This window comes from Triticum urartu, chromosome 7 (assembly GCF_003073215.2).
Source record: "Triticum urartu cultivar G1812 chromosome 7, Tu2.1, whole genome shotgun sequence".
NCBI lineage: Eukaryota > Viridiplantae > Streptophyta > Magnoliopsida > Poales > Poaceae > Triticum > Triticum urartu.
This window is the reverse complement of record NC_053028.1, coordinates 23,815,535-23,830,316: the sequence shown is the minus strand read 5'-3', so window position 1 is coordinate 23,830,316 and position 14,782 is coordinate 23,815,535. Positions and strand designations below refer to the sequence as shown.

Genomic DNA, 14,782 nt, shown 5'->3' with positions numbered 1-14,782 from the left:
AATTCTACGGGAGAAGCGTCCCTTTTAGCACATCCACGCTAGATTCGTCTTATGGCGCGCTAAACATAACTTTTACGTGAATAGGACGGCCATGTACGATCAGATCGCAAGAATGGACGGTTCCGAAGTCTAATAGCCTAAGAGGCTTCCTAGAGTGCCTAGTTGTAATGTATCTAAATAAGAAAGAAGGTTCATGGGGCCTATGGATCCTTAGCAATTCATGCAATGTTGAACACCGGAAAATACAATTTCTTTTTCTTTTCTAGAGCTATAGGGGATGATATAGAGTTACCGAATAAAGCAGATTCATTAACAACTGAATTTACAGATACAAAATAAAAAAGGCATTGCCTTAGTATCTTCTAGACATTTTCTAGAACGATCCATGTTTCAAGGAACATGGAAAATTTTAGGATATTGTACCCTGGTTTTTCTCCGAGACAACAACTTTGTCTCGACTCCTCGTAGAGTCTAGAAGACCATGAAAGGTAATTAGATGTAAATTTTTTATTACTAGGAAAAGGCTTATAGTCGGGGTCGTATTAGTGGCAGACATAGCCTAGGACCCGCCAAAATTATATTGTGAAGGTTCTAGTGGCGGGTAAAACAAGCGCACATCACTGCTAAATGCTCAGCAGTGGTGGGCAGTAATTTTCACCCGCACTCCTAAGTTCTCACAAATTATCCGTGGGATAGAAACACTACAATATTTCCCAAACTCACGCCCAATTTTTTTCTAAACAAATATCGAAGTTATCAGTGGCAGGCATAAATAGGCGTCTGCCACATATCTTGTAAATAAGGAAATTGCTTGAACAAATCATGTTTATTAATTCAGAATAGTCCAAGTGCGAGCATGGTGCTATCAATGGTTTATATTCAACATAGAAAAAGTTCAAAGGGAAATGCTGCAAAAAACTTCAGTTCTATGTGGAAGGCAACTATCTCCGTTCGCTGGAGAGTGTTTAGTTTGTACATGAAGTTCATCCGTTTTCCCATAATACTTTGAAATTTTTACTGTGCCCAATAGGGATCATATGATGAACCCATGCCAATTTTCGAACATCTCATAGCTCATTTGTATTCAAACAGCGGGCGCTCGTGGACGTGGGGGTCGGCACCCACGATGACGGCACCGGCGCCGTACCCCGACAGCCCTGGGGATGAGGGTGTCCGAAGTGTCCGTCTCGTGGGGCGCGCAGAAGGCGGTGACAGTGAGCTGGACGCAGGCCACGAGGACACGCGCGCCACGGTTGTTCCCAGCGAGGTCATTGGCTAGGCACAGGGCTGTGCACACGGAAGCGCAGCCATTGAGCTGGAGCACGGTGCGCAGGACATCATGGCGGAGGCCGAGGAGGGAGACCAAGCGGACATCGGTGCCCGGGGCGTGCGATCCCGCGTTGGTGTTGACGATGAGATGGGTGATGTCGCCCGCCGGACGGCCCCACTCGGCGATGGCGTTCGCAGCAGCCGACGCGGTGAGCTCCGGGGCGGCGGTAGCCACGACGTCTAGCCGAGCGTCGAGGGACAAGTCCGGGTGCGTGGCGAGCAGTTTGTCTATGTGGTGGAAGAAATGCCTGCCGATGCCTGTCATCCCGCATAGCTTGGCGAAGGTGGGCTTGAGGTGTGGAGGTGGCGCTGTGGTGACGCGGAAGTAGTAGTCGGTGTAGTCGCCCTGGGGCACGCAGTGGGGCGGGTTCGCCGTGCCGATGGCCAGCACCGACGCCGGCTCATCCGCACGCTGCGCAACACGGATCTCACGGACGGAACCTGCATGTGTGTATGTATGTGTATGAGGTGTACTGCATGTAACGTTGTACTCTAGTCCTAGTCTTCAGGATCATAACCACCACTCCACGCACAAGGCCTGCATGCCTATGCATGCGGGAGGGCACTAGTAGAAAAAGGGTCAAACGTGAAGCACATTAGTGCCGGTTTGAATTTGAGCCGGCACTAATGATACCATTAGTGCCGGTTCAAACGGCTATGCATTAATGCCGGTTCATGTTGAACCTTTAGTACCGGTTCGAACGGCTATGAATTAATGCCGGTTCGTGTTGAACCTTTAGGTTCGTGCCACGAACCGGTACTAAAGGGGTGATGGCAGGCTGGCGTCAGGCCGGGGCCCCACGATCACCTTTAGTACCGGTTCGTGTCACAAACCGGTACTAAAGGGCTAACCTTTAGTACCGGTTTGTGCCACGAACCGGTACTAAAGGGGTCTGACCTATAGTACCGGTTTGTGACACAAACCGGCACTATAGGGCAATTTTCAAACCCCCCCCCCCCCCCCCCCGGGTGTGTCGCCATTTCAGTTCTGAAAAAATCAAAAGAAAATGATAAAAACTTCAAAAAATAAAATCCTTCGAGAGGTAGTTATATTACTACATCTACTAGTTAGGAAAATTTGAAAACTTAAATTTGGACATGTTTTGCAAAAAGTGTAGGGAAAATGTAAAACGGCTATAACTTTTGCATACGATGTCGGAAAAAAAGTATAATATATCAAAAAATTTAGCACGAAAATCCGCATCCGATGGAGACCGCCTCGGCCTGTTTGCAATTTTTTAGAATCCTAAAATTCCAAAAGGAAAAAAGATATGGTCAAATTTAAGTTTTTTTTAAAAAAATTGTTAAATCTGGTCAAACTACTTATTCAAGAAGTATTAATGTTACTACATAATTATTCAAGAATATTAGTGTTATTAAATAATTATTTCAATTTTTTGAATTTTGGTCAAATCTGGTCAAACTATGGTCAAACTATGGTCAAACTTATTCAAGAAATATTAGTGTTACTAAATAATTACTGTTTTTTAGAATAATAGTTTCAAACTCAAATAGTGAAATGTGTGACTTCATGCTTAAGCTAAACTCCTGAGGGTTAATAGGATTGGCATCTTACTATTGTCAGGAAAACAACAAGTGCAGACTTGGAAACGAAGGAGAATAGAACCCAAAAGTTAAGCGTGCTCGGGCTGGATTAGTGAGAGGGATGGGTGACCGGTCGGGAAGTTAGATGATTTGGAATGAGTGATCCACACTTGAGCAGTTAAGAGAGGTGATTAGAGACTAAATCACCAAATAATTCAGAAAAATTAAAAATTGAAAAAATAAAAATAAAATCCAAAATTTTCAAAAAAAAACCTTTAGTACCGGTTGGTAACACCAACCGGTACTAAAGGTCCCCTATACCAGGGCGCGAGCTCACGCCACGTGGTGGCACTTTAGCGCCGGTTCGTGCCGAACCGGTACTAAAGGGGTGGGGCCTTTAGTGCCCACCAATTAGTGCCGGTTATGGAACCGGCACTAAAGGCCCTTACGAACCGGTTTTAAAGCTCCGTTTTCTACTAGTGGGGCATGGCTCACGGCCTATATAATGTACCTGTAATCTCTCTGACTGAATATACAGAGTGTGTGTGCGTGGTCATCCGATCTCTATCTTGGTATCAGTCGCCATGGCCTTCGAGGACCTCTTTGGCGATCTCCCCCTCCCGGCTGCTCACTCCTCCACCCAGTCTTCTCCTCCGGCGACCTCCCCTTCCCTCCCGGCTCCCGCTGCCTCCACTGCCCTCGCCACCGTGCTCGCCCCCTCCTTCCCCCTCCCGCCGATCCCCTCCTTCATAATTTCCACAACGACCACATCTCCAATCACATCAAGTTTAAACTTGATCCTGCCAACAACAACTACATCAAATGGCGCACCTTCTTCACCTGCGTCCTCACCCAGTACCGCCTTCAGGACCACATCGCCCATCCTCCTCCCCCCAACCCCGACGCGGCCTGGCTCGCCATCAACCAGCGCCTCGTCCTCTGGATGCTTTTCACCTTGGCGGATTCCCTCCTTGAGCTCATCATGGGTGGCGCCGTCGACATGTTCACGGCCTGGCAACGCATCCGCGACTACTTCCTCGCCAACTAGGGGGCGCAATACCTCCACCTCTTGCACCAGTACCGGAACCTGAAGCAGGGCGATCTCACCGTCATGGAGTACGCCCGCCGTCTCAAGGCGCTGGCGGACGGCCTCACCGACACTGGTCACAAGGTATCTGCTGATGATCTTACCATGCAGTTTCTCCATGGCCTTGACGCCCGCTTCGACACCATCGGCACCATCCTCGGCGACACGGTGCCCCTTCCTCCCTTTGAGGTCGCGCGCTCCCGTGTGGATCTCGCGGAGTACACCATCAACCTGCGGGCTGCTGAGGCCAGTGCCGCTGCCCTCACTGTCTCCGGCGGCTCCTCCACCACCAACGACCGCACCGATCGCGGTGACCGCGGTGATCGCCAGCCTCCGCCTGGCCACGGCGCCGGGGGTGGACGCGGCTCTGGTGACCGTGGACGTGGCCGTGGTCGCGGTGGCGGCCGCGGTCGTGGTCGTTTCGACTCGGCTGGCCGCGGTTCTTCATCTCAGCAGCCGTCCCCGTGGATGGGCTACTTCGCCCCGTTCGGCATGGCTCTACATCAACCTCGCCCTGGCTGGATCCCTCCCAACGCTGCCGGCGTCATTGGCCCTCGCCCCGGCGTCCACTCCCAGGCATACCCGCTGATGTTCCCGGGCTCATCGTCTTCGCCTCAGCCGCCACCTCCCGTGGCGTATGGTGCTCCTTCCTGGGATCATGTCGCGCTCTTCAACCACGCCTACGGCCAGCAAGGTTTTCCCGGCACCAGCGCTGACTGGATCCTCGACTCCGGCGCTGCCACGCACGTCACCAGCAACCCTGGTAATCTCTCCTCGTTTTGTCCTTTACCTAAGCATTTTCCGTTGAGCATCATCGTTGGCAGTGGTCACCGTCTTCCCATCGTAGGCACTGGCACTACTTCTCTCCCTCCCACCAATCTTTCTCTCCGTGATGTTGTCATTGCACCTGGCATTATTAAAGATCTTATTTCTGTTCGTAAACTTTCTTCTGATAACAACGTTGAAGTCGCTTTTAACCCTCATGGTTACTCTGTGAAGGCACTTCCCACGCGGACACCTCTTCTGACGTCCAGTAGCCCGGGCCCGCTCTATCCATTCTACGGCACCTCCGCCTCCACAACCTCCGGCGTGTTCGTCACCAGCTCCGGCGACTTGTGGCATCGACGGCTCGGCCATCCTAGCAAAGCCACCTTAGCTTCTTTATCCCGCACCCTTCTTCCCGATTGTAATAAACAACTTAGTACCATTTGTAGTTCTTGTCAGCTCGGGAAGCAACCCCGTTTACCTTTTTCTTCTCCAAATAATTGTACCACTGCACCATTTCAATTAATCCATTGTGATCTGTGGACCTCACCGATTGTGAGTTTTTCGGGCTACACCTATTATCTCATTATTCTTGGCGACTACTCTCACTATTCCTGGTCCTTTCCCCTCCGCCACGAGTCCGAAACGTCCTCTACCCTACAACGCTTCTTCACTTATATCTATACCCAATTTCACACGTTAATCCAATGCATGCAATGTGACAACGGTGGCGAATTCACAAAACCTCCCTCCGCACCTTCTTCTCTACGTACGGCATCATCTATCGCCTCTCTTGTCCCCATACGTCTCCTCAAAATGGCAAAGCAGAACGCATGCTCCGCACGACCAATGACGTCGTCCGCACACTTCTTCTTAACGCCAAGCTACCTCCCACCTTTTGGGTTGAAGCTCTTCACACCGCTACACACCTCCTCAACCGTCGTCCCTCCACCACAACGGCCTCTCTCACGCCCTACTTTCTTCTCACCGGCGTGCACCCCTCGTATGATCATCTTAGGGTTTTTGGGTGCCTTTGTTTCCCTAATCTCTATGCCACAAGCCCTCACAAACTCGCCCCTCGCTCCACTCGGTGTGTTCTTCTTGGCTATCCTCTCGAACACAAAGGTTATCGGTGTCTCGATCTCCAGACTCGCAAAGTTATCGTCTCCCGACACATCATTTTTGATGAGTCCACTTTTCCCTATGAGCCACCCACACGCTCGGTCACTTTGCATCCTGCCACACCGGATCCCACCACGGATCCCGTGCCCCACCTGCGCGCAATCCCCTCCGGGATTCCCCCTCCCTCCAACGGTGGCCTGACGACCCGATCCGCCTCGCGCTCCGTCCCACCAGCCACCCCGCGCCGCGTGCTCCCACGCTCCCCCACTTCCCCGACCAGGCCAGCCCCGAGCCCCACCTCGCCCCACGCGTCGCCCCACGAACCACCCAACCCCGATTCCCCTGGCCCGTCTGTTCCCGATCCGCATCAATCCCCACGAGATTCGCCTGCTGTGCCAGCTGACCCGCACCGATCCCCACCAGATTCGCCTGCCACCTCTCCTGAATCCACTTCGCGTTCTGCACCCACCACTCCTACACCGCCACGTCGCCCAGTTGTTCCCGTAGCTCCACCAACTAACTCACATAAAATGACAACACGTGCCAAACGCGGTTTTGCCCAACCACGCCGTCTCTTTTCACACTAACCTCCTCTGCTGATATCTCCCCTCTACCTGCCACATATAAATCTGCTCTTAAGGACCCACATTGGCACGATGCTATGCTCGACGAGTTTAATGCTTTGATAAAGAACAAAACTTGGTGTTTGGTTCCCAGACCTGCAGGTGTCAATGTGGTTACTGGAAAGTGGATTTTTCGGCACAAATTGCATCCTGATGGCTCCTTGGCTCGTTACAAGGCCCGCTGGGTGCTCCGGGGATTCACTCAAAAGGAAGGCATCGACTACACTGACACGTTTAGCCCCGTGGTTAAACCAGCCACCGTTCGTGTTGTGCTCAGCATCGCCACTGCCCGCTCTTGGCCCATCCACTAGTTGGAAGTCAAAAATGCCTTCCTTCACAGCGATCTTGGTGAAACCGTATATTGCGCTCAACCAGCAGGCTTCATCCATCCTTCCTATCCCAACCACGTGTGTCTCCTCAAGAAGTCGCTTTATGGGTTGAAGCAAGCACCCCAGACCTGGTTCTTGCGTTTCCGGTCCTTTCTCCTCTCCTTGGGGTTTATTGCCTCCAAGTGTGACACATCACTTTTCATCCTTCAATGCGGATCCTCTATGGCCTACCTGCTTCTGTATGTTGATGACATTATTCTCACCGCCAGCACCTCCTCCCTGCTCACCTCCGTCATCGCCTCCCTCAATGCCGAGTTCGCCATGACTGACCTAGGTAACATACACCATTTCCTTGGCGTCAACGTCGCTTGCTCTGCATCTGGCCTCTTCTTATCCCAACAGCAGTACGTCCTTGAGATACTCGATCGGGCCTCCATGCTGAATTGCAACCCGATCTCCACTCCCATCGACACCTCCGCCAAGGTTTCTGCCTTTGATGGTGATCCCCTCCCCAACCCCACACACTACCGCAGCCTCGCCGGCGCCTTGCAGTACCTCGCCATCACCCGGCCTGACATCTCTTACGCTGTCCAACAAGCCTGCTTATTCATGCATGCTCCCCGCACAGCTCATGTTTAGCTCGTCAAGCGGATCCTTCGGTACCTCAAGGGCACTTCTCACTATGGGTTGCAGTTCTACCGCTCTCTGTCGCATGAACTCGTTGCCTACTCCGACGCAGATTGGGCCGGGTGCCCAGACACACGCAAGTCCACCTCTGGCTTCTGCATCTTCCTTGGGCCCAATCTTGTCTCTTGGTCTTCGAAACGGCAACACACCGTCTCCCGCTCTAGTGCAGAGGCCGAATATCGGGCTGTGGCCAACTGCGTTGTCGAGGCCACTTGGCTTCGCCAACTTCTCCGAGAGCTTCACCGACCGCCATCCCGTGCGACTGTTGTTTACTGCGACAACATCTCCGCGACATATCTCTCCTCCAATCCCGTGCAGCATCAACGCACCAAGCACGTCGAGACTGATTTACACTTTGTCCGGGATCGTGTCGCACTGGGAGAAGCCCGTGTACTACACGTTCCCTTTGGCTCTCAATTTGCAGACATCTTCACCAAAGGACTCCCCTCGGTCGTCTTCATGGACTTCCATACCAGTCTGAACATCCATCCAGGCGGTGTTCCGACTGCGGGGGGGTGTTAACCTGCATGTATGTATGTATGTGTATGAGGTGTACTGCATGTAACATTGTACTCTAGTCCTAGTCTTCAGGATCATAACCACCACTCCACGCACAAGGCCTGCGTGCCTATGCATGCGGGAGGGCATGGCTCACGGCCTATATAATGTACCTGTAATCTCTCTGACTGAATATACAGAGTGTGTGTGCGTGGTCATCCGATCCCTATCTGGCGGTGGCTGGGATGCTGCTGCTTGCCATGGTGACTTTCCTGCATGCAATATTAAGTAGAGTCAGTTTCCTTGAAAAGCGATCGATCTTTAGGTTCCAAAAAACCCTTACCTTCTACTCATATTCTACTTGATAGATAGCTGAACCCGAGAGTTGGATGAAGTGGAGACGATCGAGGGATAGTAGTAGTAGTAGTAGTAGTATGTAATCGGTGTCTCTGTGATGTCAAAAGATTGTGCGTTGGTGTGGATATGGTTGTGGTTGTTGTTTGCCAATCACTGTTTTGATCGTTTTAGTGTTTTCTCTCTCTTAGGTATAGATTTGATCTTATGTGACTTTGCTCTTTGCCGTCATGCTTTTTCCTTTTTCTTTGTGTATGTGCGTTGGTATTGATTGTGGGCATCCTTGCTATGGAGAGGTTGGGTGTGTCTTCATTGTGTTTGTATCCGCTCGATGCTTCATTTTGAGTCAATAAAATTCATGTAGTGTTGAAAAACGGATGTGGTGCTAACCACGCTCTTGGCTGCCGAGCCACTCAATGTCGCGCCTTCCGACCAGCATGATGTGTTGACTGGTCGCGTTTGCTCCGGGTCGACATGAATGTGTTGCCAAAGGCAAAGATATGGTTGCAAATGACACATGGGAGAGGGTTTCCGATGGGACAGTGTTGTCGGACATGTATGAGGCGGAGGTTCGGAAGCCAACAAGTCTCTGGTTTGGTACTGGTTTGCTGGAATTCGGATGCGCGGATGCAGCCGCTGACGTATGTGGCACCATATTGGATGGTAGAAAACATTCACACACTGTGGTCCGGACGTTTATGATTTGATGCACTGCGGAGGTCCGGACGTTTATAATTAGTTAGGCCAACACAAGAATTTTTGTACTCCATCAATCTCTCTACTATTAAAGTAGAATCGAACGTCGTGATGGTTCGACCTCCTCCTTCCCATAGACACATCTTCTCCCGCTACCCTGCGATCGCTACTCCCCCATGGCCCCACCTCGTGCAATCCACGTTGCTTAGAAACAAAAAAACCCATGTACCCACATCCCACACCCATCGCCCCCAAACCGCAACCCCCTCAATGCCCATGCCGCCTCTCTCCCCAGAAAAATCGCAGCCGCCTGCCTCGTCCTTCCTCGCTCGACTCGGCTGATGCGACGAGGACGGACGACTCCTTCTATCCTCTCACCCACGACCTCCCACTTTCTCGCCGTCGACCCCTGCTCCGTCTCCGCTTGCCATCCTTCGATTTCTCGCTGGCAAACCCTACGCCGTCTCTGCCTGGCATCCCCTTTCCTCGAGATAACTTCCGCAGCAGCCAGAAGTTGGGAACCTCACCGATCGATGCTCATGGCCTGACTACACTTGCCGACCAAGGCCGTCGACTGCTTACAGCAGCCCGGCTGGGTTTCTGGTTTAGGTCATGATTTAGTACTACTATCTTAACATCCCTGCAAGGCCATGGGCATGAATGTCTAGCTCCACCTTGACCACTTCATCCCGCAGTCGTCGTCGTTCGCGACCATGCCAAATTCCGCGATTTGAGTCTGTTGCGGCCATGAACCACCCAAGGCAAGGTTGTCACCTTGGGAGGAGTATCTTATTGAGGACGCGATGTTACAGGTGCATCAATCTCCATCCTCTCCTTAGTTTTCGCCATGTTTTGCCCGTGCCTGCAGCGCGTGTTGCTCTTGCATTCTAGAATTTTTGGTAAGCTATGCCATTCTTTCCCATTACTCGGATCTTACTTGTCTTGTCCATTGACACAGCCATGATTCATTCGGTGTTTTGACTTCTGAGTTGTGTTGTGAGATTAATTTGGTGCAGATTACAATTTAAATGGAGCATGAATGATTTTTCAGATCAAGTGGAGAATAAATGATTCTTTAGATTTTTTTTGTTGTGACACAAATATATGACGTGGGTCTGATGGCAGATTGATTAAAACCTTTGTAAAGACTATACACTGAGAATTGCTATATCAATAATTCTTTCATGGGAGTTGAAATAAAATCCTTGGTAGTTATGAACCTGGAAAAGGCTTGCTCATTTTTATTAATTTACTTTTTCAAGTTCTTGGACAAAATGTTCGGAAACATGTTTGTGTTATCTGAAAATCTAAGGAGAGGATGATCCTTGGTCAAGATGTATAAACCACTAGCAGATACTGAAACCAATGTTTGAGTTGTCCCTCTTAACAAACATGGTAATGTCAGAGTATAAAATTCTGAAACCAATATTTCATCTAGCCATGCCTTTGGCAGACAGCAATACGTACACCTAGGAAATCTCACTTGCCTTGAGATGGATTGAATCTTATAAGTAGCTTAGGTAGCTAAAGCTAGCTCGAATCACTGGATTGATTGATGGATTAGCAAGATACACATATATGAAAGCTGATTGGATAGCCATGAAGGTAACTAAGGTGCCTTATATTCATATTTCTTCAACTCACGGTGGTTACAAGCTATGTTTATGTTTCTTCAACTCACAGTGATTACAAGCAAGGAGACACATGCATTTATATATGCTTATATAGCACCTCACTAAGTGGAATTAGGATTTCTATACTACTTGGGTAAGCAAACCGTGCTTACCTCTAACAATCAGTGAGATCTTGAGGCACCAAAAAGAGAGGACTAACTGATTAAGTTGTCTCTTTCTTGACACCATTATCTGCTGCAGGTAGTTCAATATATAACATTTTTGCAAGAGAGGAAAAAATGAATTGTGTTCGGGTGAGCCCAGATACAACACATGACACATCCCACATTTTGTTTTTCATATGATCTCTACTTAACTACAAGGTAACCAGTTGAAGGATGCTACATTATGATGTTTTTGCTTTGTCACTAAGCTTGAGGACTTCAACTTTACCGGCATTAGAATGAAACTTTAGTTATAGTGTTATATATGGGATATGAGGACTGTAGGAGTAATGTGATTCGTTTCTGTAGGTTGTGGTAGCAACTTGGATGCAGAGGAACAGTAATTTAATTTGGCTGCTAAGGTTCAAGGTAAGGAAAAAAGAAATATTGTCCCATCGTTTATCTTTTGTCTGGTTATGGTCATAGTGTATTTTAAGCCCATATGATTTTCTATGGTCGTGAATTATATATTCACATGTGTGTAGAAACAGTAAGATTAAGTTTGTTTTAGCCTACAAATGGGTTCTCCATTTTCTGCTTATGTTTGCTTGCCTATAAATTTTAAAAGACATGCTATTTTATCATTAGAAGCGTCCTCTTAATATTACTCATATTTGAATCATTTACAGCAGATAATGCCTTTGACATTGAAAGATCTTGGATCTTATGAGGCTACTAATAGGAGAAATGTCGCTTTCTGTGTTGGCGAGCTATGCAAGAACGGTGCTGCTGCTGCACTGAAGTACGTATATATCTCTATGCAAGAACGGTGGTGCCGCAGCACTGAAGTATGTATGTATCTTATAATGACAGACAGTCCATGGCCACACATATAGAAGCTCCTCTCTGGAAACAAGGGGGAAATGACTATTACTTGAAACGTGTTGTGCATGATTTTTTTATTATGTTCCAAAAGCCTAGTTGCATAGAAATGCACATTAATTGATACATGTATCATTTTCTCCACTGATTCATATTCCATTATTTATATGAAAGGCAAGGGTAGATGCCTGCAGGTGAGGAGTAGTTGATGAAAACAATTTGGTTACCACAACTCTTATTAGTGGCAGGTTGTAGTATCTGAATTGCTGCAGTGTTCTTTCATAGTCTTTCTTATTAGCTCTGTTTATTTCTTGTGGAGTGGTTGACCTATGTAGTGTTCTAAAATACAAACTGCCTGGTAAGCATATTAGCATCTGCCGGTATTTCCATTCATCTTAGAAAGACTAGAAATGATGAAGAACTGTCATGCAAGCATATTGGCACCAGACTTCAGGTGAGACATCAGTTTACATCATCGAAGTGTTAAGATAGTTAGGTAGATTACTTGAAATTGGAAGAAATTGCTTTATGGAACAACACTCTACGTGTGATATGCTAATTAAACAGGTACATAAGTTCATTCAAGGGTTCGCCATCAAATTGCTATGGTTGTCTTAAGTCATGGAGTACTAATGATATATAAATCTAGAGGTTGAACTCGTATTATACGCTGAGTGCTGTTGATTTTTTCGAGAGAATAACGAGGCACGGTACATGCTCTATTCTTCATGCATAACTACATATGCATTTGTACCTTATCATATACAGTTTTAAAAAGCATACCTTTTTTCATTTCTCATCACACTGATTTATACACTGTAATTATGCTGAAATCGATTGCGCCAAAGAGAGCCACCGAATTGGGCCAGTGGATAGAAACACATATTGATGTTTCCGAGTCAGCTGGGAGGTAAAAAACATGGACAAGCAGTAATTGGGCCAGGCTGGTACTCGCTGGGCTGAAGAGCCATGCCACCCTTGCTGTGTATAATTTTGATTGCATCGACAGGACTCAACGGTCACCGCGCTGTGATGATTCTTCACTAGCCAAATTCTTTGAGAGGCCCGAGTATCTGCTGCCTATCAGCATCGCGAACGGCATAGCCAAGGAGAACAAGAAGAAGAACGAGAGCATGAACACTCGACAAAGTGGCTACGACTGTAAGGTGACAATAGTAAAAATATTGTATGAGAATTTTTAGTAGATATATGAGTGAGAAGAGCTGTGGATTTGGAGCAATATTCACATTGGGTCATGTAGCCATTGTGAAGTATGATGATGTGTATTGTACCCACCAGGAGGGAGGGAGAGGGGGAGGGGAGAAGGGGAGGGGGAGAGAGAGAGAGGTTTGAGTGGTGAGAAGATGTTCCATTCGTACTCTTGGGGACTTCGACATTTTGTTCTTTGGGTATCCTTTGAAGAGTTATGCACTTAACAATCAATGCAATGTCAGTTTTACACAAGTTCTTAGTTTTCCTTTTAAAACTATATATATATCTTTTGAAGTCAAAATTGAATGTTAATCACAAATAGGAAGCGGAACACAACAACTTTCCTACAAAAATGATGGAAGGACCAACGATTTGAGATGGTATGAGTGCTTGGGGCAAGAACCGGGAAAGATGGCAGCCATGCGGACATCACTAGAGAGGGTCGGGGAGGATAACAAAAAGGAGGGACGATAAACATCACACTCACATGTACCGCGACGATAGGGGAGCACGGGGACAAGATCTCCATCATTGAAATCAATTGGCAATCAACTAGTACTAGTAGTATGTGCAATTTTTAAGTAATGGCCAACAAATAACCGCTTCGGGTGGAAACAATAAATGGGGCGGCTGGGCGACTTGCTGTCTAGAAAAATCTCACATTGGTGAGATGACCTAACAATCCAGTCCGGGAGAGTGCAAAACTGAACGGGCCTTAAATAGGACTTCACATTTTTTTTTAAAAGGCTAAAGAGCATCTACAATCGGAGTCGGGCGCCCCAAACCCTTCTCAAATGCCCGGGCGGCACGCCCACTCACCGGTCGGTCAAGATTTTTTGACCCAGACGGATACCTCAAACGGGCCTCAAACACCCGGGCTGACCGGCACCCCCCTCATATCTAGCCCAAATATGGGGTGTATATGGGGGCTCCCGGGCCTGGGCACGCCCGTCACGTCGGGTCCGGCCCATACTGGCCCACCCGGCCCCACATATATTCGTCCCCATATGCTCGCCAGAGAAAACCCTATCCACTTCACTTCACTCCCCTCCGCCACCCGAGCTCACCTCAGACAGTTTTCGGCCTTCTCCGGCATGGCATGCAATGAATCGGACTTCGACCAGTCCAAATCCGTCGATTGGGGTGTCATCCCGAGCGAGTTGGAGGAGGCAATAGCAGTCCGCATTGCACTCCGTCGCTCCCGGGAGGACAATGCTTGGCCGACGGACGGATCTATCGGCCGGGACTCCATAGCGTTGGCTCACTAGGTGCTCGGGTCCTCTAGGGCTAGATCCTCGCGGTCCCGGCAGCCAGAACACTTCTCCTTCCCCATCACCGGTCGGGCGGACTATGAGTTCCATCGAGAACGAGCGGCCCGCCGTGGGAAGGAGAGGATAAGGGCCGCTGAGGCTCGTATCCCGGTGGAGGAGGCGGCTGATGCAGCAGCGTGGAGGGCTGCAGAGGAGGAAGCTATTCGCGCCCGCATTGTGAAGAAACAACAACGGAGGAGCACACACGCCCTCCCCCGAGAGTAGAATTGGGTGGTCCGTGCTAGTGGCCGGACTGCCACCGAAGGAGGAGAAGGCGGACAGTGACGACAAGGACATTTCCAACAATGAGCTGATGTGGCTAGATCCTTACTGCGTCTTCGACCGGTACTTCCTCAAGAAGGATGGCAAGGGTGCCGGGAAGGGCAAGGACGGTCGTGGATGAACTCCACCATAGCCAAACATGCCAAATTTTGGTAGTCCGATGCCATGTTTAGTTAGTAGTGATGGAGTACTCTGACGATGTGTGTGCATCGACGTAGTTGCATGAGTTTGTATTGATTTCAGATATGATAATTGAAGTGTCAGGATATGGATTACATTATTTG

At 48.8% G+C, this 14,782-nt stretch overlaps 1 pseudogene; it reads right to left on the bottom strand.

Annotated features, from left to right (window-relative positions):
• Positions 1-1,074: 1,074 nt before the first annotated feature.
• Positions 1,075-3,431, bottom strand: LOC125518210 (annotated as a pseudogene).
• Positions 3,432-14,782: the final 11,351 nt, after the last annotated feature.